Here is a 17,781-nt window from a genome sequence, read left to right on the forward strand (position 1 = left end):
CTTCCTCCCAGAAGCTCCCAAGTCCCTGGCATAGTGATGTCTAATCCAGAAAATGAGTTTGAGCTTGACCAGTGCTGGCTCGAGACTTAACACACTGGGCGTGGACCTCGCAGACCTCCTAGCTGGTGAACTGGTGCAAGTAACCTCGTCTGTCAGACCCTTAATTCTGTCACTGAACATTGAAACAGGATGTCTCTCCTTGAGAAGGGCCTGATGCATGGGGAGAAATGCGTCAATGGCAGCCCCCATGGTCAGAACAGAAAAAACGTCCACTCTGACGTCTGGCTCCTCCCCACAGCACCACGTGGCCTCTCGCTGTGCATCTCAGCACTTACCATGATTTGTCTCAGGACATATCAAAGTCAAAGTAGGCACTTTTCTTTTTCAGTATACAGGAAGACCTTGGTTTGCCAGCACAATTTGTTCCGGAAACACGCTTGTAATCCAAAGCACTTGTATCTCAAGGCAAATTTCAAGAACCATTGGCTCAGCTATGATCACCCGACATTCAGCGCCATGCACGACTCGTGTTGCAAGACATCGCTCATTTATCAAGTTAAAATTTATGAGAAATACTTGCTTGGCTCGTGGAACACTCACAGAACACGTGACTAGCAATCCAAGGTTTTACTGTGTATGTTCTGGCTCTGAATGGGAGGGGGACACAGGGCTAATAAAATCTGAAATGGAATTAACAGAAAAACTGGTCAAGGAGCCTTTCAAAAGCAGAATCGTAACGTCCTCATGAAAATCTGAAAGTTGAAAATAACTCCTGGTAGAAATTAGTGCTCAAAGAGTCCAAAGATTACACGTGGGGGTAGGAAGCTTTATCATGGAAGGCCAAGCCCAGTCAAAGGAACGCGAGCTACTTTTTTTAACGCTTGCTTTTTCTCCCCAGTCAAATCTTGTTTTTTCCCTGGGAGTGAGTCAAACACACAATGCTGTGACAGGCAGAAAGAATTCAGTGTTTTTCCCACTGGTGTGTGTTGAGTCATTACCGGCAATACATAGCTGTTTTGTTGTTCTGTTTTTGCATGAAATATCCGCATTTCCATCTAGGAAAGTTGAGTTCTGACAGGTTTCCATTCATGATCAAAACAAGAACCGTCTTCCTACTGCCCCACTTCTTGATGAGCTCTATCGTCTCTGACTTGGGTCATTCTCCATCACGGCCTCTGAGGGGACAGATGACGGCGACTCTGTGCCATATTCCGGGTAAGCATTTTTTCCCAGTGCTATCTCAGAAGCTGAATTTAAAATTCCTAACTGTCTGGTGCGAGATTATGTACTCGCACTTTGCAGGGGAAGGAACAGAAGGCCACTGACCTTGGCCGCACCACAGGACAGCCGTCAGCAGGTGCACAGCCAGGGCCCGCGGACACCTGTGCTCCACCGTGCCACCTCTCTGTTGACGAGGTAGAGACTCTCCTTGTGATGAACAAAGCGTGCGTCTGTCCCTTGTTATACTGGGCATCATGGGTTGGGCCACGCCCCCCAAAATTCACATCTTGACATCCTAGCCCCTGGAACCTTGGAATGGGACCTTATTTGGATATAGGGTCGTCAAACAGGCAGTTAAGGTCACATGAGGTCGTTGGGGGAGCCCTGTCTGATATGACTGGTGTGGATCAGGTCACAGAGGAGCGACCCCGTGAGGACACAGGGAGAAGCTGGCTGCCCACAGTCATGGAGGGAGGCCTCAGGAGGAACGGGTCCTGCCCGCACCTGCATCTCGGACTCTCAGCCTCCAGAACCGGGAGCAAGTCGATTTTATTGTCTAAGCCACCCAGTTTGTGGCGCTTTTTGTCACATCCCCTTGAGCGGACTGAGAGACCGGGTGGCATCTGTCATTGTATTTCCATGCAGCCGGACCCAGGAGAGAGACCTTGAGCCTCAGCCCTAGAGACTGAGCCCCTGGCCCCACAAACAGGGCCCCTGAGAGCACGTCCTCACCCACCCGCGTCCGCACCTCTAGCTGGCTCCCCTCCCGGCTGTGTGTCTGGGCCATGGCCAAGCACAGCCTTCCCTCTCTCGAGGAATGCGCCGCTCCCCCCTGGCGAGGATGGGATTGCCCGAGGGGAGGTGAGCCCTGGCCTCGTACCCCGAAACGTCAGGCAGGTGCCAATGCGGTCACGAGTGCACACGCGGCTGCCTTGGAGGGAGTCCACCCCACGGCACCAGGGAGCCGGAGGGGCCCCTGGAGATCCACACTGGGACCACAGGATGGGGCCCCTGGACGGAGGGACACATCGGCTCAGCTCCCGGCAGAGGTCAGTGTCGCTGTCATGACACAGACTTCCTGGCCCCCCGGTCTCGGGGCGCAGCCCCCACAGACTTGCTGCCGCTCTGCAGTTAGGGTTCCTTCCTTGACTCGCTTGTGTGATACTTGTGTGTTTGACATGTGCTTAGGCGTGAGGACCTTCTCCCTTGTTCCCTTGTGTCTGAGCCCATGCGTTATTTTTAACCCTGGATCACTGTCCTGGAAATGATAACTCTTAGGAAACCTGGCTCCAATTATTTCCATTTAGAATTCTATCGACAGCAGTAATCCCCATGGTTGTGCTTAAAAATGTGTCCTGTGAGGGGGGCCGGGGGGCTCAGTCAGTTGAGCGTCCGACTCTTGACTTCGGCTCAGGTCTTGATCTCACGCTTCGGGGGTTCGAGCCCCGCGTCGGGCTCCGTGCTGACAACGTGGAGCCTGCTTGGGATTCTCTCCCTCCCTTTCTCTCTGCCCCTCCCCTGCTCATGCTCTCTCTCTTTCTCTCTGCAAATAAATAAATAAACTTAAAAAAAAATGCACCGTGCGATAAGAATAGTCCGTCTTACACTGCTGCGTCAAGGAATACTGGCAGCTTGCGGTGTTTGGTGATTCCCTGTGACTTCCCTCCTGTTGTCACACTACTTCACACAGGGCGTGGTGCCCCCCCCCACCCCGCTCCCTCACCCTCCACAAACAGCTGAGGAGTGTCATGAGATAGCGTCACTTAAGAAAGTAGTTTTGCAATTCCAGGAATCCCCGAATGTCCTATATCCACACACGAGACAGACCCCAGACCCCGAGCCCCTGCGTCCCTGGTCCCTAGCTGGCTGTGTTGGGTCCAGAAGGGTGGATTGGGTAGAAATGGAACAGAAAAGGGGACAAACAAGAGTAGCATTGTGAGGAGAGGGAGGGACAGGAAAAACGAAAAGGAAGGCTCCGGGTGATCCAGATGAAGACACGGAGGGCAGTGGCTGGGTGCAGGGAAGGGGACAGAGCAGGAGGTGAGCAGGCGAGCACAGCAGGAAGACAGGGGAAGAGGGCCATGCTGAGCAGGAGGATGTGCTCTCAGGGACAGCGCCGCGGGACAGGGATGCCTGACAGACACGTGGCCACAGAACACCGGTGTATCTCCGGGGACACGAGCCCTTCTGGACCCACGGTGGCATGTCCCATGCAAATGACCCACAGGCAGTTGGAAGTTTCCGTCCACAAGGGAGTCTGGGTGACAGGTGTGTGTCAGCCTCGAGAGGACACGGAAGCCAAAGCCAAGAGAGAGGCCCAGGTGACCGTCCATCCATCCGTCTGGACTGGGACAGAGACAGCAGGGACAGATTTCCCGCAGCTCTGGAGGCTGGAGGGCGGGGCCGGAAGATTCGGTGTTTGTGTCCTCATGGGCGAGGGGGCCAGGGGGCCTCATCTGGGGAGGGCCCCAACCCCTCCTGAGGTGACCTCATCACCTCCAAGGCCCCCCTCTGACCACCCCCGCTGTGTGGTTCGGACTCCAATGCACAGTTTGGGGGACACAAACATTCTGTCTACAGCCACAACCTTAGAGACAATGGACAACGTGGAAAGGGAAGAAATCCAAAGCTCGGAATCTGAGGACAGTGTCCTTGGAGGGGCCAATGGAGGGGACAAAGGATGAAGAACCCGAGTGTCACACACCCAAGCACATGAGCATTTCATAAAGGAAGGGGCGTCAGGGGGTAAAATGGCACCAGGGAATCACAGGCGACAAAGACAAGAGATGGGAAGACAAGAAAGCCCTCAGTCACTCTCCGGTCCCGTGGCTGTGGGAGCCGACACGGGGCCTCACTTCCCCGGAGACGCAGGAGCCAGTGGCTGAGAAGCAGCAGCACACGTTGGCTGCTCTCTCAGGGGGTTGGCATAAGCTGGGGTAGAAGCAGGTCAGAAAGACGGGCTTTAGTCCAGTGCAGCAAGAGGACAGGAACTCCCGAGATTCCTGTAGAGACGTCTGTGTATCAGGTGCCTCAGGACGCTTGAGACCCTCTGACCAGAACTGACGTCTCCCACCTGCTTCCAGGTCTAGAGAGGACCGCCCACGCCAGGTACGCGCAGGGGGGCCCAGGGACATGAGTGAGGACACCACCCGCCAACTGGTACCACCGGGTGGCCCCCAGGACAAGTCCCCTGCCCGCACGGTGAGGTGTCTGGGGGGCTGCGGTAAGTACGGCTGAGGCACAGACGTGCTTGCAGCCAAGAAAGCATTTGTCACCATGATATTTGTCACCAAGGAGCCATCATATTGCTATGACACAATACGGAAAGAGAACCAGGGTAGTTTTAATCCAAATTGGGGTAAGAGAACCATGGTGGTTTTAAAGCCAAAATCTGAAGGACTTTCCCCCGAGCTCTGTGCCAGGTAAGTGCGTCTACACGGCCAAGGCCACCTCACTTTGGGATGAAAGCTTGTCTGTTTTGAGCGCAAGTAACTTGAAACAACCACGTTCCTCTATTTAGCCAGCAAGGGCAGTAGCGGGACACTTGAATGCCTCTTGGAGACTCTTTAGTTAGCACTTACTGAGAATAATTACTCCCATACGTTTGGCAGTATTTGTGTTTTTATGTTACATACATTTATAAAATTTTCAAATTCTACAACACATCACCCGTGATGTGATAAGTGCATTTAAAGCACTTAAAATCCCACCACCAGGGAAATACGCTTTTCACACTGTGGATGTGATTTTCCAGATATTGATACAAAAAACTAAGTGAAAATATCAGGGCGCCTGGGCAGCTCAGGAGGTTAAGCGTCCGACTTCAGCTCGGGTCATGGTTTCACGGTCTGTGAGTTCGAGCCCCGAGTCGGGCTCTGTGCTGATAGCTCAGAGCCTGGAGCCTGCTTTGGATTCTGTGTCTCCCTCGCTCTCTGCCCCTCCCCCACTCATGTTCTATCTCTCTCTCTCTCTCTCTCTCTCTCTCTCTCTCAAGAATAAATAAACATTAGGGGCCCCCAGGTGGCTCAGTCGGTTAGGCGTCCGACTTCAGCTCAGGTCATGATCTCACAGTCCGTGAGTTCGAGCCTCGCATTGGGCTCTGTACTCACAGCTCAGAGCCGGGAGCCTGCTTCGGATTCTGTGTCTCCCTCTCTGCCCCTCCCCCGCTCATGCTCTGTCTCTCTCTGTCTCAAAAATAAATAAAAAAACATTTTGGGGTGCCTGGGTGGCGCAGTCGGTTAAGCGTCCGACTTCAGCCAGGTCACGATCTCGCAGTCCATGAGTTCGAGCCCTGCGTCAGGCTCTGGGCTGATGGCTCGGAGCCTGGAGTCTGTTTCCGATTCTGTGTCTCCCTCTCTCTCTGCCCCTCCCCCATTCATGCTGTGTCTCTCTCTGTCCCAAAAATAAAAAAAATAAAAAACGTTGAAAAAAAAACATTTTTAAAAAATTTTTAAAAAAGGATAAGTAAACATTAAAAAAATTAAAACAAAAAATAAAAAAGAAAGAAACTCACACGATGTACTTCAAATTTAAAATAAACATGAATTTTCAGAAATATGGTTTCTCAGGAATTAAAGCCCACATCTGAGAAAGAGTAGTGGACTCCCCATAGTCGAATAAAATTGTTTTATAATATCAGCACTTCAGGTGCTTGAAGACCCCGGGTCCCTGACCCCTCACTACGCCCTTTTCCTCATGAGCCCTTTGAGCCCCAGACAAGAACAAATGTGTCCCCGGTCACTCAGCTCTGGGATAACAGACAAGGTTCTCGCATCCAGGACTACGGTACTTTCTACGTATCCCAACGGGTTTCATGTCAGAAAATCATAGACATTAACACTAAGAGCTCAATGAGAGGCTGTCTAGTTAAACACCTTTATTTTTTTAATCCAGAAAGAGAGCTGACCTGTCCAAAAGGCAGACCACATCTTAACCAGTGACAGACCTCGAATCTAGATGTCCCACGTGCCCTCCTCTCTCTTTTTAATTTTAATAAACCCTGAGTATAATTTTGCTGCACATGCCATGATATGTTTTCATTTTTTAAAAAGCCACACGATGTTCTATAAAGCAGGGAAACAGCCTCAAGTGTGGTAGCAAAGCTATAAAAGCACAGCTCGGAAACAATAGTGTGGCATCAGCTTTGCTGTCCCCAAGCCCCACGCTTTACCGCATACACCTGTGCCTGAACGCCGCACAAAACAACCGGAGGTATTCCAGAGGTTGCACACCCCTGACTGCCGGGGGGGTGAGCGAGGTCGCGGGCGCTCCATGGCCGTGCTGTTTCATACCGCCTTCTTCTTAAATGGTTTTTAACATTTATTCATTTTTGAGAGACGGAGTGCGAGCAGGGGAGGGGCAGACAGAGAGGGAGACACAGAATCCGAAGCAGGTTCCGGGGTCCGAGCTGTCAGCACAGAGCCCGATGCAGGGCTCGAACCCACCAACCATGAGATGTCATGACCCGACCCAACGTCAGACACTGAACCGACTGAGCCCCCCTGTGCCCCTCATACCACCTTCTTCTTAAGGATTTTGTAAGGATATAAGCATAATCCTACTGGATGAGGGCCCACCTAATGGCCACATCTTAACTCCACCCAGAAGCCTGTCTGCTGCTCTGTGTTAGAACCAGTAACAGTGGAGACGACATTTAGCTTTCTAGACACAAACCTACCAGCCAAGCACACACAGCCGAGAGGTATAATCTTTTAAACATTGATGTATTTATTTTGAGAGGGAGAGGGCACAAGCAGGGGAGGGGCAGAGAGAGGCAGAGAGAAGCCCCAGCAGGCTCCACACTGTCAGCACAGAGCCCGACGTGGGGCTCAAACTCATGAACCCTGAGATGGTGACCTGAGCTGAAATCGAGGGTTGGACTCTTACCCGACCGAGCCAGCAGGCGCCCCGGCGTGTTGTCTTAGAGGAACCCTGGAATCAAAGCCAAAAGAACCTTGAATTCCCATACATTTTCCCTCAGTGTAAGCAAACTGTAGAAACTCCCTGTCTCCAAGCTGCCTCTTGGTCAGCCTGGTGCGGGGGGCCACGTCCCAGCTGGGTCGCTGCTAAAATTCAAGGAGGGATACACAGAGGGACGTATTGATGGGGGGCCTCCATCCCACATTCACACAACCACCTACTGCATGCACGACTTTGCGACGTGTGAATGATTCTGTCCATTTTCCTGGGCGGAGCCTGAGGACCCCAGGGAAGCAGACCTCCAGCCCTCCCCCACACCCCCCGCACAGAGGGCTGGGCACCACAGGCTCCAAGAGGCCAGGATTTTGTGGGAACACAGCCAAGGCTCCGTCTCGACTGGACCCTCCTGCCTAGGACTCTCCCAGGCCCCAAGTGAGCCATCCGCACACACACAAACACACACACACACATACATGGGGCAGGAAGGACGAGGCTCACAGCACTTTGACGAAGCAGTGTCCTCTCTCGTGTCCTGTTCTCAAATTTTCACGGCCGGCCGTGTCCTGGGGGAGCCGAGCCCAAGCTTTTCTGCCGATGGAGGCCCACCGACCACAAGCAAGGACTGCGGGTGAGCGAGACAGACTCTGGGTCCCCTCCCGTCCCGGCAGCCCGCAGGGGAAGCCCCAGCTGAACAGAGGCCACGGCTCCTGACCCCTGCAGACCCCTGCCCGGGCACCGAGCCGTGGGGCTGAGTGGTGGAGAGCCCCTGCCCTGAGGAAGGATTTAACCCAGGGAGGAAAGCTGGTCAATCGTGCAGCATGAAACACACGCTGGGGGAGACCAGCCAGCCCAGGGCCGACGTGGGTAATGACAGCAGCCGGGAGGAGGAAGATGCCCGCAGAAGCACACGGAGAAAGAACCTGCCAGAACCTGGCAGCCGGATCACCGCGTGAGAAGCAAACCGCAAGAGGAAGGAAATGTCTGTGTATTTTGAAGACGGCCTGGAGAGGCCTGGGTCCTGTCACTGGGGTCCTCATCATGTCCTGTAGGACAAGCACACACAGGGGTGAGGAGTGGACACCAGCGTGCCAGCGTGCCGCTTGGATTTGGGCGATTGTGGTGAAGAGGTGAGCGCTGGCGTGAGCGCGGACAGCCAAGAGGGAGGGCATCTGATGGTCTGCAGGAAACTTCTGCTGTTTCTTTTGGGGATGTTGGGGTCGGAGAGAGGCTACCGAGCTTCTGCACCTCTTTCTGGGGTTGGGGACCCCCAGCACGCCACACTTCCCCGCAGATGGGACCCCAGTCTCCCGGCAGGGGAGCTGGGCAGGCCGGTCACTGCTTGCCTGGCCCCAAGCAGTCCCACAAAACGGGCAGGCTGTGACAGTTTCTCCAAGCAGGCACTGAGGGAGCCCTCCCGCCGCACTCAGGTGCCCCTCCCTGGACACGGACCCCAGAACGTAGAGCCTCTGACCTGGGGAGAGGACGGGGACCAATCATCCTGCCCCTCGCAGGGGAAATCGCCTTCCCCCACTGATTCTGCCGAGTCACGCATGCGGCCAAGACAGAGAGCCCCTGGCTGGCTGCCTCTGTCCCCGTAGCCAGAGTGCAGGCAGCCCAGGAGCAGGGGAAGGGAAGAGAAGGGGAAGGGGTGGCCAGGACGGGGCCCTCGACTTCTCCTCCTCCTGCTGCTAGAACCAGCCAAAAGCCCCCCGATGCCCCCGCCCCATCCCCGCTGCCCGAGGACATGAGTAGCAAATGTCTTGTTTTCTCTCTGGGGAGGAACCCGACACCCTCCACACTTGTGAGCCAAGCCAGCCGTCACACGATCGAGGACACAACGCCTTGTATTTTCTAGGAAAACGACAACATACAAATCCGGGTGGATCCGGATCTCCAATCTCCAGGGAGACAGCACTTCCTCTTTGTCAGTCTGTAGGGAACAATATCTAACATCTCTTGACTTGGGTTTTCTCGCTCATCCCAGGAAAACCCTCTCCTTCTGGGGGGAACCGGAGGGGCTGCTCCACGCGATTCCCGGTCAGAGACCGCCACCTGCTGGATGTAGGACGGGCCGGGGCTGCATGATTTCCGCAGCCTGGAAAACACCCCGGACAAGTCTATTTCTTGCCGGGTTTGGACAGATAAACGAGCCTCAGCCACTATCTGGTGCCCGTGCGGAGAGTTCTGGAAGTACCTGAGCTGTCCCTCCGTGCGGTGGCCCAACCGTGAGCAAGTGTCAGCATGGAGTCCCCAGCCCTGCCCGATTGTGCTGTGTACTACAGGACAGCCGAGGGGGACCACGCCCAGGTGGCCCCAGTCACGGCCCAGGGATGACAGAAGTCTCACAACAGGAATGAGCCTGGGGCCGGCCCATCTGAATTCCAGCCCCTCCCTGGGTCTCTGGACAAGCAGAACCCCCACATAATGGTGGAGACCCAATCCCATCACCCCCCACACTCCCCACCTCCCACAGACAAGGTCTGAATTCCTCGGGGGACCCAGGGCTCACCCGGCCCCTTCTGCCCACAGTCCTGCTCACAAGACACGGAGATACCAGGGAATCCACCGACTTCAGAGGGGAAAGGACAAGCAAAGGCCCTGTGGCCCCAGAGTCACAGCCGGTGCGGCGGACATCCCTTCCCCCACCCACCACCGTCCCCAGTGCTGGCAGAGACCTGGGCCCACAATCATGCCACGTATGACATGTGCGGGCATCCCGCTCGTTGTGAAAAGCAGGGATAGGGGAACGTGCTCTGAGAAGGCCGGTGGTCAACACAGAGGCCCCAGTGTCTGTGACAGCCCTCACGGCCACCGCTGCGGCAGGACGCAGACTCGGGCAGTCCCTGAAAGCCAACGTCCCCACCACCTGCCTCCACGCCTGCTGGTTCCGTGTGACCCAGAAAAATCAACAAACAACCTGCATAAAACAGGACCGTGGTGCCGGGGGCTCACTTAAATGTCCCCGTGTGTCCCTGTGCCAGGTGAGGCTGGGCGGCCGTGCCAGGGACGGGCCGCGGGCAGGGGGGTCTCGGCCTCATGGATGGGGCCACTGGGCCACTGTCTTCGCCTCGGCCAGCCCTCCCCAGCATCATCCTGCCCTGTCCAACCGATGGGGAAGCGAAGGTTCAGGGAGGCCGCCCCACAGGACACGGAGCACCTCCGTATCTGTCCTGCTGTGCACGTGCCCCTGAGCCCTCCTCCCGCCGGGTCCTCCCTGGGCACCACCTTCCCTCCCCCAACAGCCCTCACACGGCCTTGTTTATAGCTTCCACCAGCTGGCCCACGAGCTGCCTGCAGCCTGCCAGGGACTTTCTGAGATCGCGGCTCAGCGGGCGCTCCCCTGCCGCGCCTCCCTGTCTCTCTGTCCCCCTCTCCCCCTGTCTCCCTGTCTCTCCCTCCCTGTCCCCCTGTCTCCCGGTCTCTGTCTCTCTCTTTCCCCAAAGGCTGCTTCTCAGCCCCTTCCCCGAGGGGCCGCAAGGTCTTTGATGACAGCTGAGGCGGACGGGAAGGCCGCCACCACCGTGGAGCCGGTGGACCATCTGGGAAGAGCGAATCCAGCCTGTATTAAAACAGCCGTTTGTGGGCGCCTGGGGGGCTCAGTCGGTTAAGTGTCCAACTCTTGTTTTCGGCTCAGGTCATGATCTTACGGTTCGTGAGTTCGAGCCCCACATCAGGCTCTGCACTGTCAGTGTGGAGCCTGCTTGGGATTCTCACTCTCCCTCTCTCTGTCCCTTCTCTGCTCTCTCTCTGTCAAAAAATTAAATTAAATTAAATTAATAAAAAAATAAAACGTGCCATTCGAGGTTGGGTGCACAATCAGGGAGAGCATTGTGATGACCGCCATGCAGGTGCCAGACTGTGACCCAGGAACAAGCTGTGCCTTCTGTCCACAGGGGCCACATGCCCAGAGCCACACAGCCTCACCCTCCAAGGGGCCGCGGCCCAGGAGCTGCGGGTGCGGGCAAATGGAGGCAGGACACACTCTCCCCCCACAGCCCGGTGCCCTGAGCAGCGAGGGACATGGTGCCATTGGGGGTCCCCAGGGGTGGGTGCAGTGCTGGGGTGGCATTCCCCCCTCCCCGGCCCCCCCAACCTGGGCAGTGACTTCCTCCAGCTGTCCCGCGTCCTCCGCACCTGTGGCTCCGGGGCAGGGGCTCAGAGACCCACCACAGAGCACTGACCAAACGCACACAGACGGGACCCTGCCCCCCTCCCTCGGCTTCTTCCTCTGCCTGGAGATGAGGACCCCCCCCCCCCCCCCCGGCACCCCGCCCCCCTCCCCGGGGCCCCTCCCCTCTGCCCCAACGCCCCTCCCTTCGGCCCGACATCCCACCCCCTTCCCAGCTGCCTTCCCCCCTCCCCAACGCCCCTCCCCTGCTGCTCCTTACCTGCCACCTCTTCTGAGTGCCTCTTCTGAGGACACTCGCCCGTCCCAACGACCTTCCTGGTTTGTCCGTGGTTTACAGCCTGTCCTCCCCTGTAACGTGAGCCCTGGACAGGGGACTGTCCCGTCTACTGCTCCATCCCCTGCACTTAGAACGCAAGCTAGTCGTAAACTTGTGTTGACCAAAACGTGACCTCGACCGACACCAGCTGCTATTCACGGATACCCAGCGTGTCACCGGAGAGCCGGCTTCCTGAGGCTCACAGAGGCCCCTGAGAACTTCTAGGAAACAGAGGCCACCGGAACACAGGTCAGAATCGAGGATGATCCATGGTTTGAAGGTTGGGCGGGGAACAGATACAAGCAGCGTCCTGCTCACGTCCGCAGGGGCTCCTAGGAACCCCAGCCGGGGAATCTAGGGCCACAACCAGGCACCATCGAGGCTGTGGAACGTGGAGGTGCCGTTCACCCATGGCGGGAGGGCACCTAGGTCTAACCACCCGGGAATCAATGTGACAAAATCTAGTAAAACTGAGCCTGTACAGGACATAGGAAACTTCCATTCTGCTGGAAACATCGGGTAGGTGTGCTCCGAGCCCGGTTGGGGGGGGGGGGGGGGGGGGGGACGTGTGCCCAGGAAACAAAGGAAGGAATCCCTCAGAATAAATTTATTGCACACATTGTCATGTAGTCCTTACCCAGGACATATTGCAGAGCAGTACGAGCAAAACAACTCACCACACCCACGAGCCAAAGAAGGGAGATCACACCATCACGCCAACTGATGTGGAAAAGTGCGCCGTCTGCGGTGACATCGCGGAAAAGCGTCAAGAACGTCCCATTGAGAGAGGAAACGAGTTGCGGAAGAGCCGACATGGAAGATCCCCACTGCGGGAAGTCTGCAGGCCGCCCGGCTGTGCGGCATGTGCGTGACGGTACACGGACAGGAGCCGGCTGTAGAGGAGGTCCAGGACAGCGGTGGCGCCCCTGGGGGAGGCGCACGCAGAGGCCCTGGGGGTCTGCACGGGGCTTTAATGGGCTGCTATTCATCAGTGCTATTAATGCTTTCAACGCACGTAGACGTTCATGGTAGGCCACGTTCACGGTTAAGGAGTCACAAGTAACAGGAGTCCTGGCTGGGCGCCTTGCAATGCCGGCACAGTGCGCCGGCCACGTGTCTGCGGGACCCCTGGTTAACCATTCCCTTGCAGGAGGAGGAGGTGGGAGCCAGCACCGAGAGCAGGATGGTCTCTGAGCCCCACACCGCTCTGTCACACAGATACACAGAGGCCATTGTCCTGAGGGCCCCAGTCACCGTTTCCTTCTTAACATTTGCGTTGCCTGCCGCCTTACCTTTCGGGTTTCTGGCACTCAGAATGTTTTCTGGCTGAAAGGCGGGGACCCGCCTGCACCTGACAGCCTCCGCTGGGCCCCTATCCACTGCCATCCGTGAAGACAGCTCCTAGGGTGGTTGAGGGACACCCCATTAAGTGACAGTGACCTGCTACTATATGCCGGTTCTGGGGAAGGCCGTCTGACTGGGGAAGGAAGCCGTGGACGCAGAGCCTACAAACGGACAGCAGGTGGACAGACAGTGACAGGCCAGGGCCAGCTTGGGGCGGGTGGGAAGCAGGCTCTGGGGCGCAGGGGCCACCTCTCCAGAGCAGGTGCACCTCAGAGGGCTGGGGAAGGCCTCAGGCTCTTCCAGGCAGGTGCACTCCGGCCAAAGGGCATCCCGCTGGGACCCGCCATATGGACTTTCAAACAGCGGCCACCTTCCTCCGGCTCCCTGGCATCAGGAGGCAGGCATACGGCTCCTCGATTTGTTCCTGAGCAAAACTGTCCATTTCTAGCCTGAGGATCATGCTCCGGGTCTCACATGCTGCTGGGACATCTGTCTTCTGTCACCATCAATGCTCTTCTCCAGCTCTGGGCCTTCCGGACCGGGTCTCAGAAGCATGCACTGAGCCGGGTCCCCGGGTTCTGACCTCCACGGGCCTCCGCTCTATCTCTGGGGCGTCTGAGCTCAAGCCTAGCTTACAACATGACCGGGCTTCCTGGGGTCTGGTCCTGGTGACCCTCGGGGAAACCTCACGGGGACGCTTAGCTCAGACACCGCGGAGACTGGAGGGCAGGGCAGACCGTCTGCCTTTTGTCATCTTCCACCACCTTCCACACTCACCCCGCGGCCTCTCTGCGCATACAAGGACCCAGTGGCAGTCCCGCCACTGGCTGAGACCCACGCAGGCCGCTGCGCACACCCACTCCTCCAGGTCCGGCCTCGGGGACCATGCCGTCGGCTCCCAAAAGGAGCACCCATGGCACATCCTGCAGCACGACCAACCCTGAGCCAAGCGCGGGCGGCCTCCCCACCACACACCAGCTCTGCCCGGTGCCCCTCGCCTTCCCGGGCACAGGCCTCAGAGAAAAGCCCCCTTCTAGAACTGCCTGGGATGTGGTCTTCCCGGCTTTCCTGGCCAGTGAACCTCAAGGCTTCTGGCAAAAAACACCTCGACACCCCCCACCCCAGAGCATTTGCTGCCCCCTTCCCAAGGACCTTCAGGGCCGTGGGCATCCGTGGTGGCACCTCTCCTCGCCCGCCACCGATGACCGGCCATCCCTCTGTCTGCTGCCCACGGGGCTGCACATGCCTGGTCCCATGTCCATGCAGGGAAGGTAGAGTCAGGGAGAGAGCACCCTCATGCACAAACCCAGGAGTGGCCTGTCCCCGGGACCACACAGACCGTCGCCTAGCCCTGGGCACACCGTGTCCACCCTGGGCTTTAGCAAACGAGCCTGACCGTGTGCAGAATCCCCTGGATGTGCGTCGACAGACCCCGCTTCTGGCTCCACTGTCCTCGCTCGGGCGTGACCCCAAGTGCACGGGTTCCCTCATCAGACAGAGTAGCGAGCACATCCCAGGGCCCCCAGCACATGCTTCCTTGACCCCATAAATTCTTTCCAAGCTTCCAGCACGTTCTCCTGCTTCTCTGCAGGTCCCGAAGGAGGGACACCCCAGTGGGCCCAGGGTCAGCGGGCACCACACGCATGGTGGCCATGCTGGGCTCACGTCTTAGGAAAACATCAGCCGTTTGTTTCTCCGAGGACTGGAGAGAAGCACGGTCACCATAAAAGCTCATAAAGGAACTGGCAGAACACAGAGGAAAAGTTAAACCGAAACACGTGGGAGAGCACCACATAGGCCAGAACTCCTTCTCCCCCTTCCCTCCAGGCGTGAAAGGGGTGCCAGGTCCAAGCCGGGGCTCTGTCCATGGGCAGCACTGCAGAGATGTGACGGCAGAGACAGAGGGAGACAGAGACAGAGACACAGGGAGGCACGGGGGACAGACTCAGAGACGGACAGAGACAGGGAGGTGCAGAGAGGCACAGGGAGAGAGGAGATGGAGATCATGGGACAAGACAGACGGTCATGTTGTAAAAGTGAAATCTGGGGGCACCTGGGCAGCTCAGTTGGTTAAGCATCTGACTCTTGGGTTTCAGCTCAGGTTGTGATCTCACCGTTCATGGGTTCGAGCCCCGCGTCGGGCTCTGCACTGACAGCTCGGAGCCTGGAACCTGCTTTGGATTCTCTCTCCCTGCCCCCCCTTCTCTCTCTCTCTCTCTCTCTCACACACACACACACACACACACATACACACACACACACACAAAATAAAATAAACTTTAAAAAACACTAAAATCTGTACGAACTCAACTTTTCAGGCTATCACATCTCACTCCTGATTTGCGTCAGAAGTGGAGGTGATGATGACACGTGACAGGAGGTGACACGGCAGCCACCCTGCTCTCTCACCACCAGGAACTGGCCTCAAAGCCCAAGCTGGTGATGGGCCTGGTCTCCTGCCCGTCCCTATGAGCTCCATCTTGGAACTTGGCTTCCGTTCCTCCATCCGGCCGTCCCTCCCTTCCTCAGCCCATCCCAGGTCCCCTGATGACAGGACTCTGGCCGCCCTCACCGGCCGCTCGCACACGGCGCTCGCCCCTTGCCCTGGGCAGTTTCCAGCTTCTGTTTCCAGCAATGGGAGCGTCCACATCGGGTCTGCTGCACAACATCCTGTGCCCAGCGGAGGGTCCCCTGTCCCTGCCTTGGGCCCCGTGTCTCAGGCCAGAGAGGAATTCTACAGCAGACACAGGAAGGAGAAATATTGTCCTACCGAGCTGAACTTGAACGCTAATTCTTGGTCGTTTAACGCCACTGAATCTGGGAACAGGTCATAGGTCAAGCTCACACAAGGTGCTGTTGGAACCTGAAACATCACACGGTGCTTAAGGGTTTGTGCTCTGGGGCGCCTGCGGGGCTCAGTCAGCAGAGCGCCCGACTCCTGATTTCAGCTCAGGTCATGCTGTCTCAGTTCACGGGTTCGAGCCCCTCATCGGGCTCTGTGCTGACAGCACGGAGCCTGCTTGGGATCCTGTCTCTCTCTCTCTCTCTCTCTCTCTCTCTCTGCCCTCTTCCCTGCTTGCTCTGTCTCTCAAAAATAAACAAACATGAAAAAAATTTTAAAAAAAAGAGTTTGTGCTCAAAGGCCCATTCAATCCCCTGCACATGTTGAGACCCTGACCAAAGGGCTAGCCTGGCTGGGTGCTGGTGGGGTTATTGCGGATGCTGTCACCGTGATTAGTGTCATCCTGTCATTATCACAGGGCTCGACAGGATCAGGACCCCTTTGCACAGAATTAATTAGCAGGCTTCTGGATGGTTCTCCTTCCTCTGGATTCGTGTTCCCTCAGATTCTTACAGGGGCCTGGTTTCCATCACAGAGATCCCAAAAGCCCATCCAGGGACCCTAGGGCCCAGCCCCCAGCTTGTGGGCATGGCTTCCCCAAGCAGTGAGGCCACGGGCCGCCCAAGGGCTGGAGTGGGACCTCGAGCCGGGTGGACCCACCTGCTTCTGGCCCTCATGTCACTTGCACTCACCCTGAATAATTGGGAATGCAGCATTGCATCAGCCACAAAAGCCACGGAACAAGGGTTTAAGCGTACCCGACAGGTGTGGGCCACCAGCCCCGCTGAACAGCCTGCACAGCCCCCAACAGATGGGGATGCCGGCCCGGCCCCTCAGTGTGACCCCCAGCTGATCACTTTTCACAGGGGAGGCACCCTGTCATAGACTCTCTGTGGAAGACAGAGGTAAAGTCTCCGTCCCAAGGCAGCCAGCCAGGTGCAGGCAAGAGTGACCCCCACCAGGCACCTGTCCAGCAAGGGGAGGGCTGGACGGGGATGTGACTGTGACGGGTGATGACTGTCCCTCTCTACATAAAAGGAGTGGCCCAGCTATCAGGCATGGGGGGGGGGGGGCCTTTCCTGCCCGTGGGCTGACTCCCCTGGCTGGCGCTGGTCCCTGTGAGGGCCGTGCTCCTAAAAATTGTGAGGCCAGGGTGCCCATGGGTCCCCAAAGAACTCGGCGTCCAGAGGCCCCATCCTCAGGGGAAAAGCTGGGAATGTCTGCCCAGCAGAGGCCCGAGAATGGAAGCTGCCTGATGCTCCCGTCCTCAGCCAGCATCCTGCCTTCTCTCACCCAAGGCCTTAAGAGAAGTCCCCGGGGTAGGGAACGGGCAGAACCTTCGCGTCAGAGCACGGGGCTTAAATTTCCGCCCTGCCTCTCTGTGGCTGCGTCACGCACAACGAGTTTACATGAACTCATGGACTTCACAAAGCAGATCACGAACATGACTCTTGGTGGCACCTGGCGCAGGGAGGGAGCGAATAGTCCCCCAAGACGCTGCCGTTCCCGTGAGGCCGACAGTCTGCGTTCTGTCCCCACAGAAGTCACTGCTCCTGGAAGCCAGCATCCAGCTGTGGGCTCTGGGTACCCACGTGTGCCCACAAAGCCACTGGTGACTGACCCCCAGCTGTCTGGAGAGGCAGATGCAGCAAGCCCCCTGCATCTCCAAGCCGACCACCAGATGGCCCGGAAGCTTCCAGGGGAAGGTGGGAGTAAGAAGGTGTCCCTGTGTCTGGCGGGTTTCGGGCCCTGAGCCGAGCAACCCTGGGGTCAGTGGCCAAGCCCTGCAGGAGCCTCGGGCCGATTCTGAGTCCCCTGCCCGACAGTCCGTCCCCAGGCCACCTGCTGCCCGAGATCTCCAGGGTTCCGGGCGGGCTGTCACTGAGCTGAAGGCAGTAACCAAGGAGGGCAGGTCTTTACCGGTCCCCAGGCCTCTGCTGGCGCTGAAGTCCTCCCCTCCAGCAACTCTCTGGCGACAGGACAGGAATGAGGTCTCAGGACGTGGACCCA

This window comes from Panthera uncia, chromosome A2 (genome assembly GCF_023721935.1).
Source record: "Panthera uncia isolate 11264 chromosome A2, Puncia_PCG_1.0, whole genome shotgun sequence".
Classification (NCBI taxonomy): Eukaryota; Metazoa; Chordata; class Mammalia; order Carnivora; family Felidae; genus Panthera; species Panthera uncia.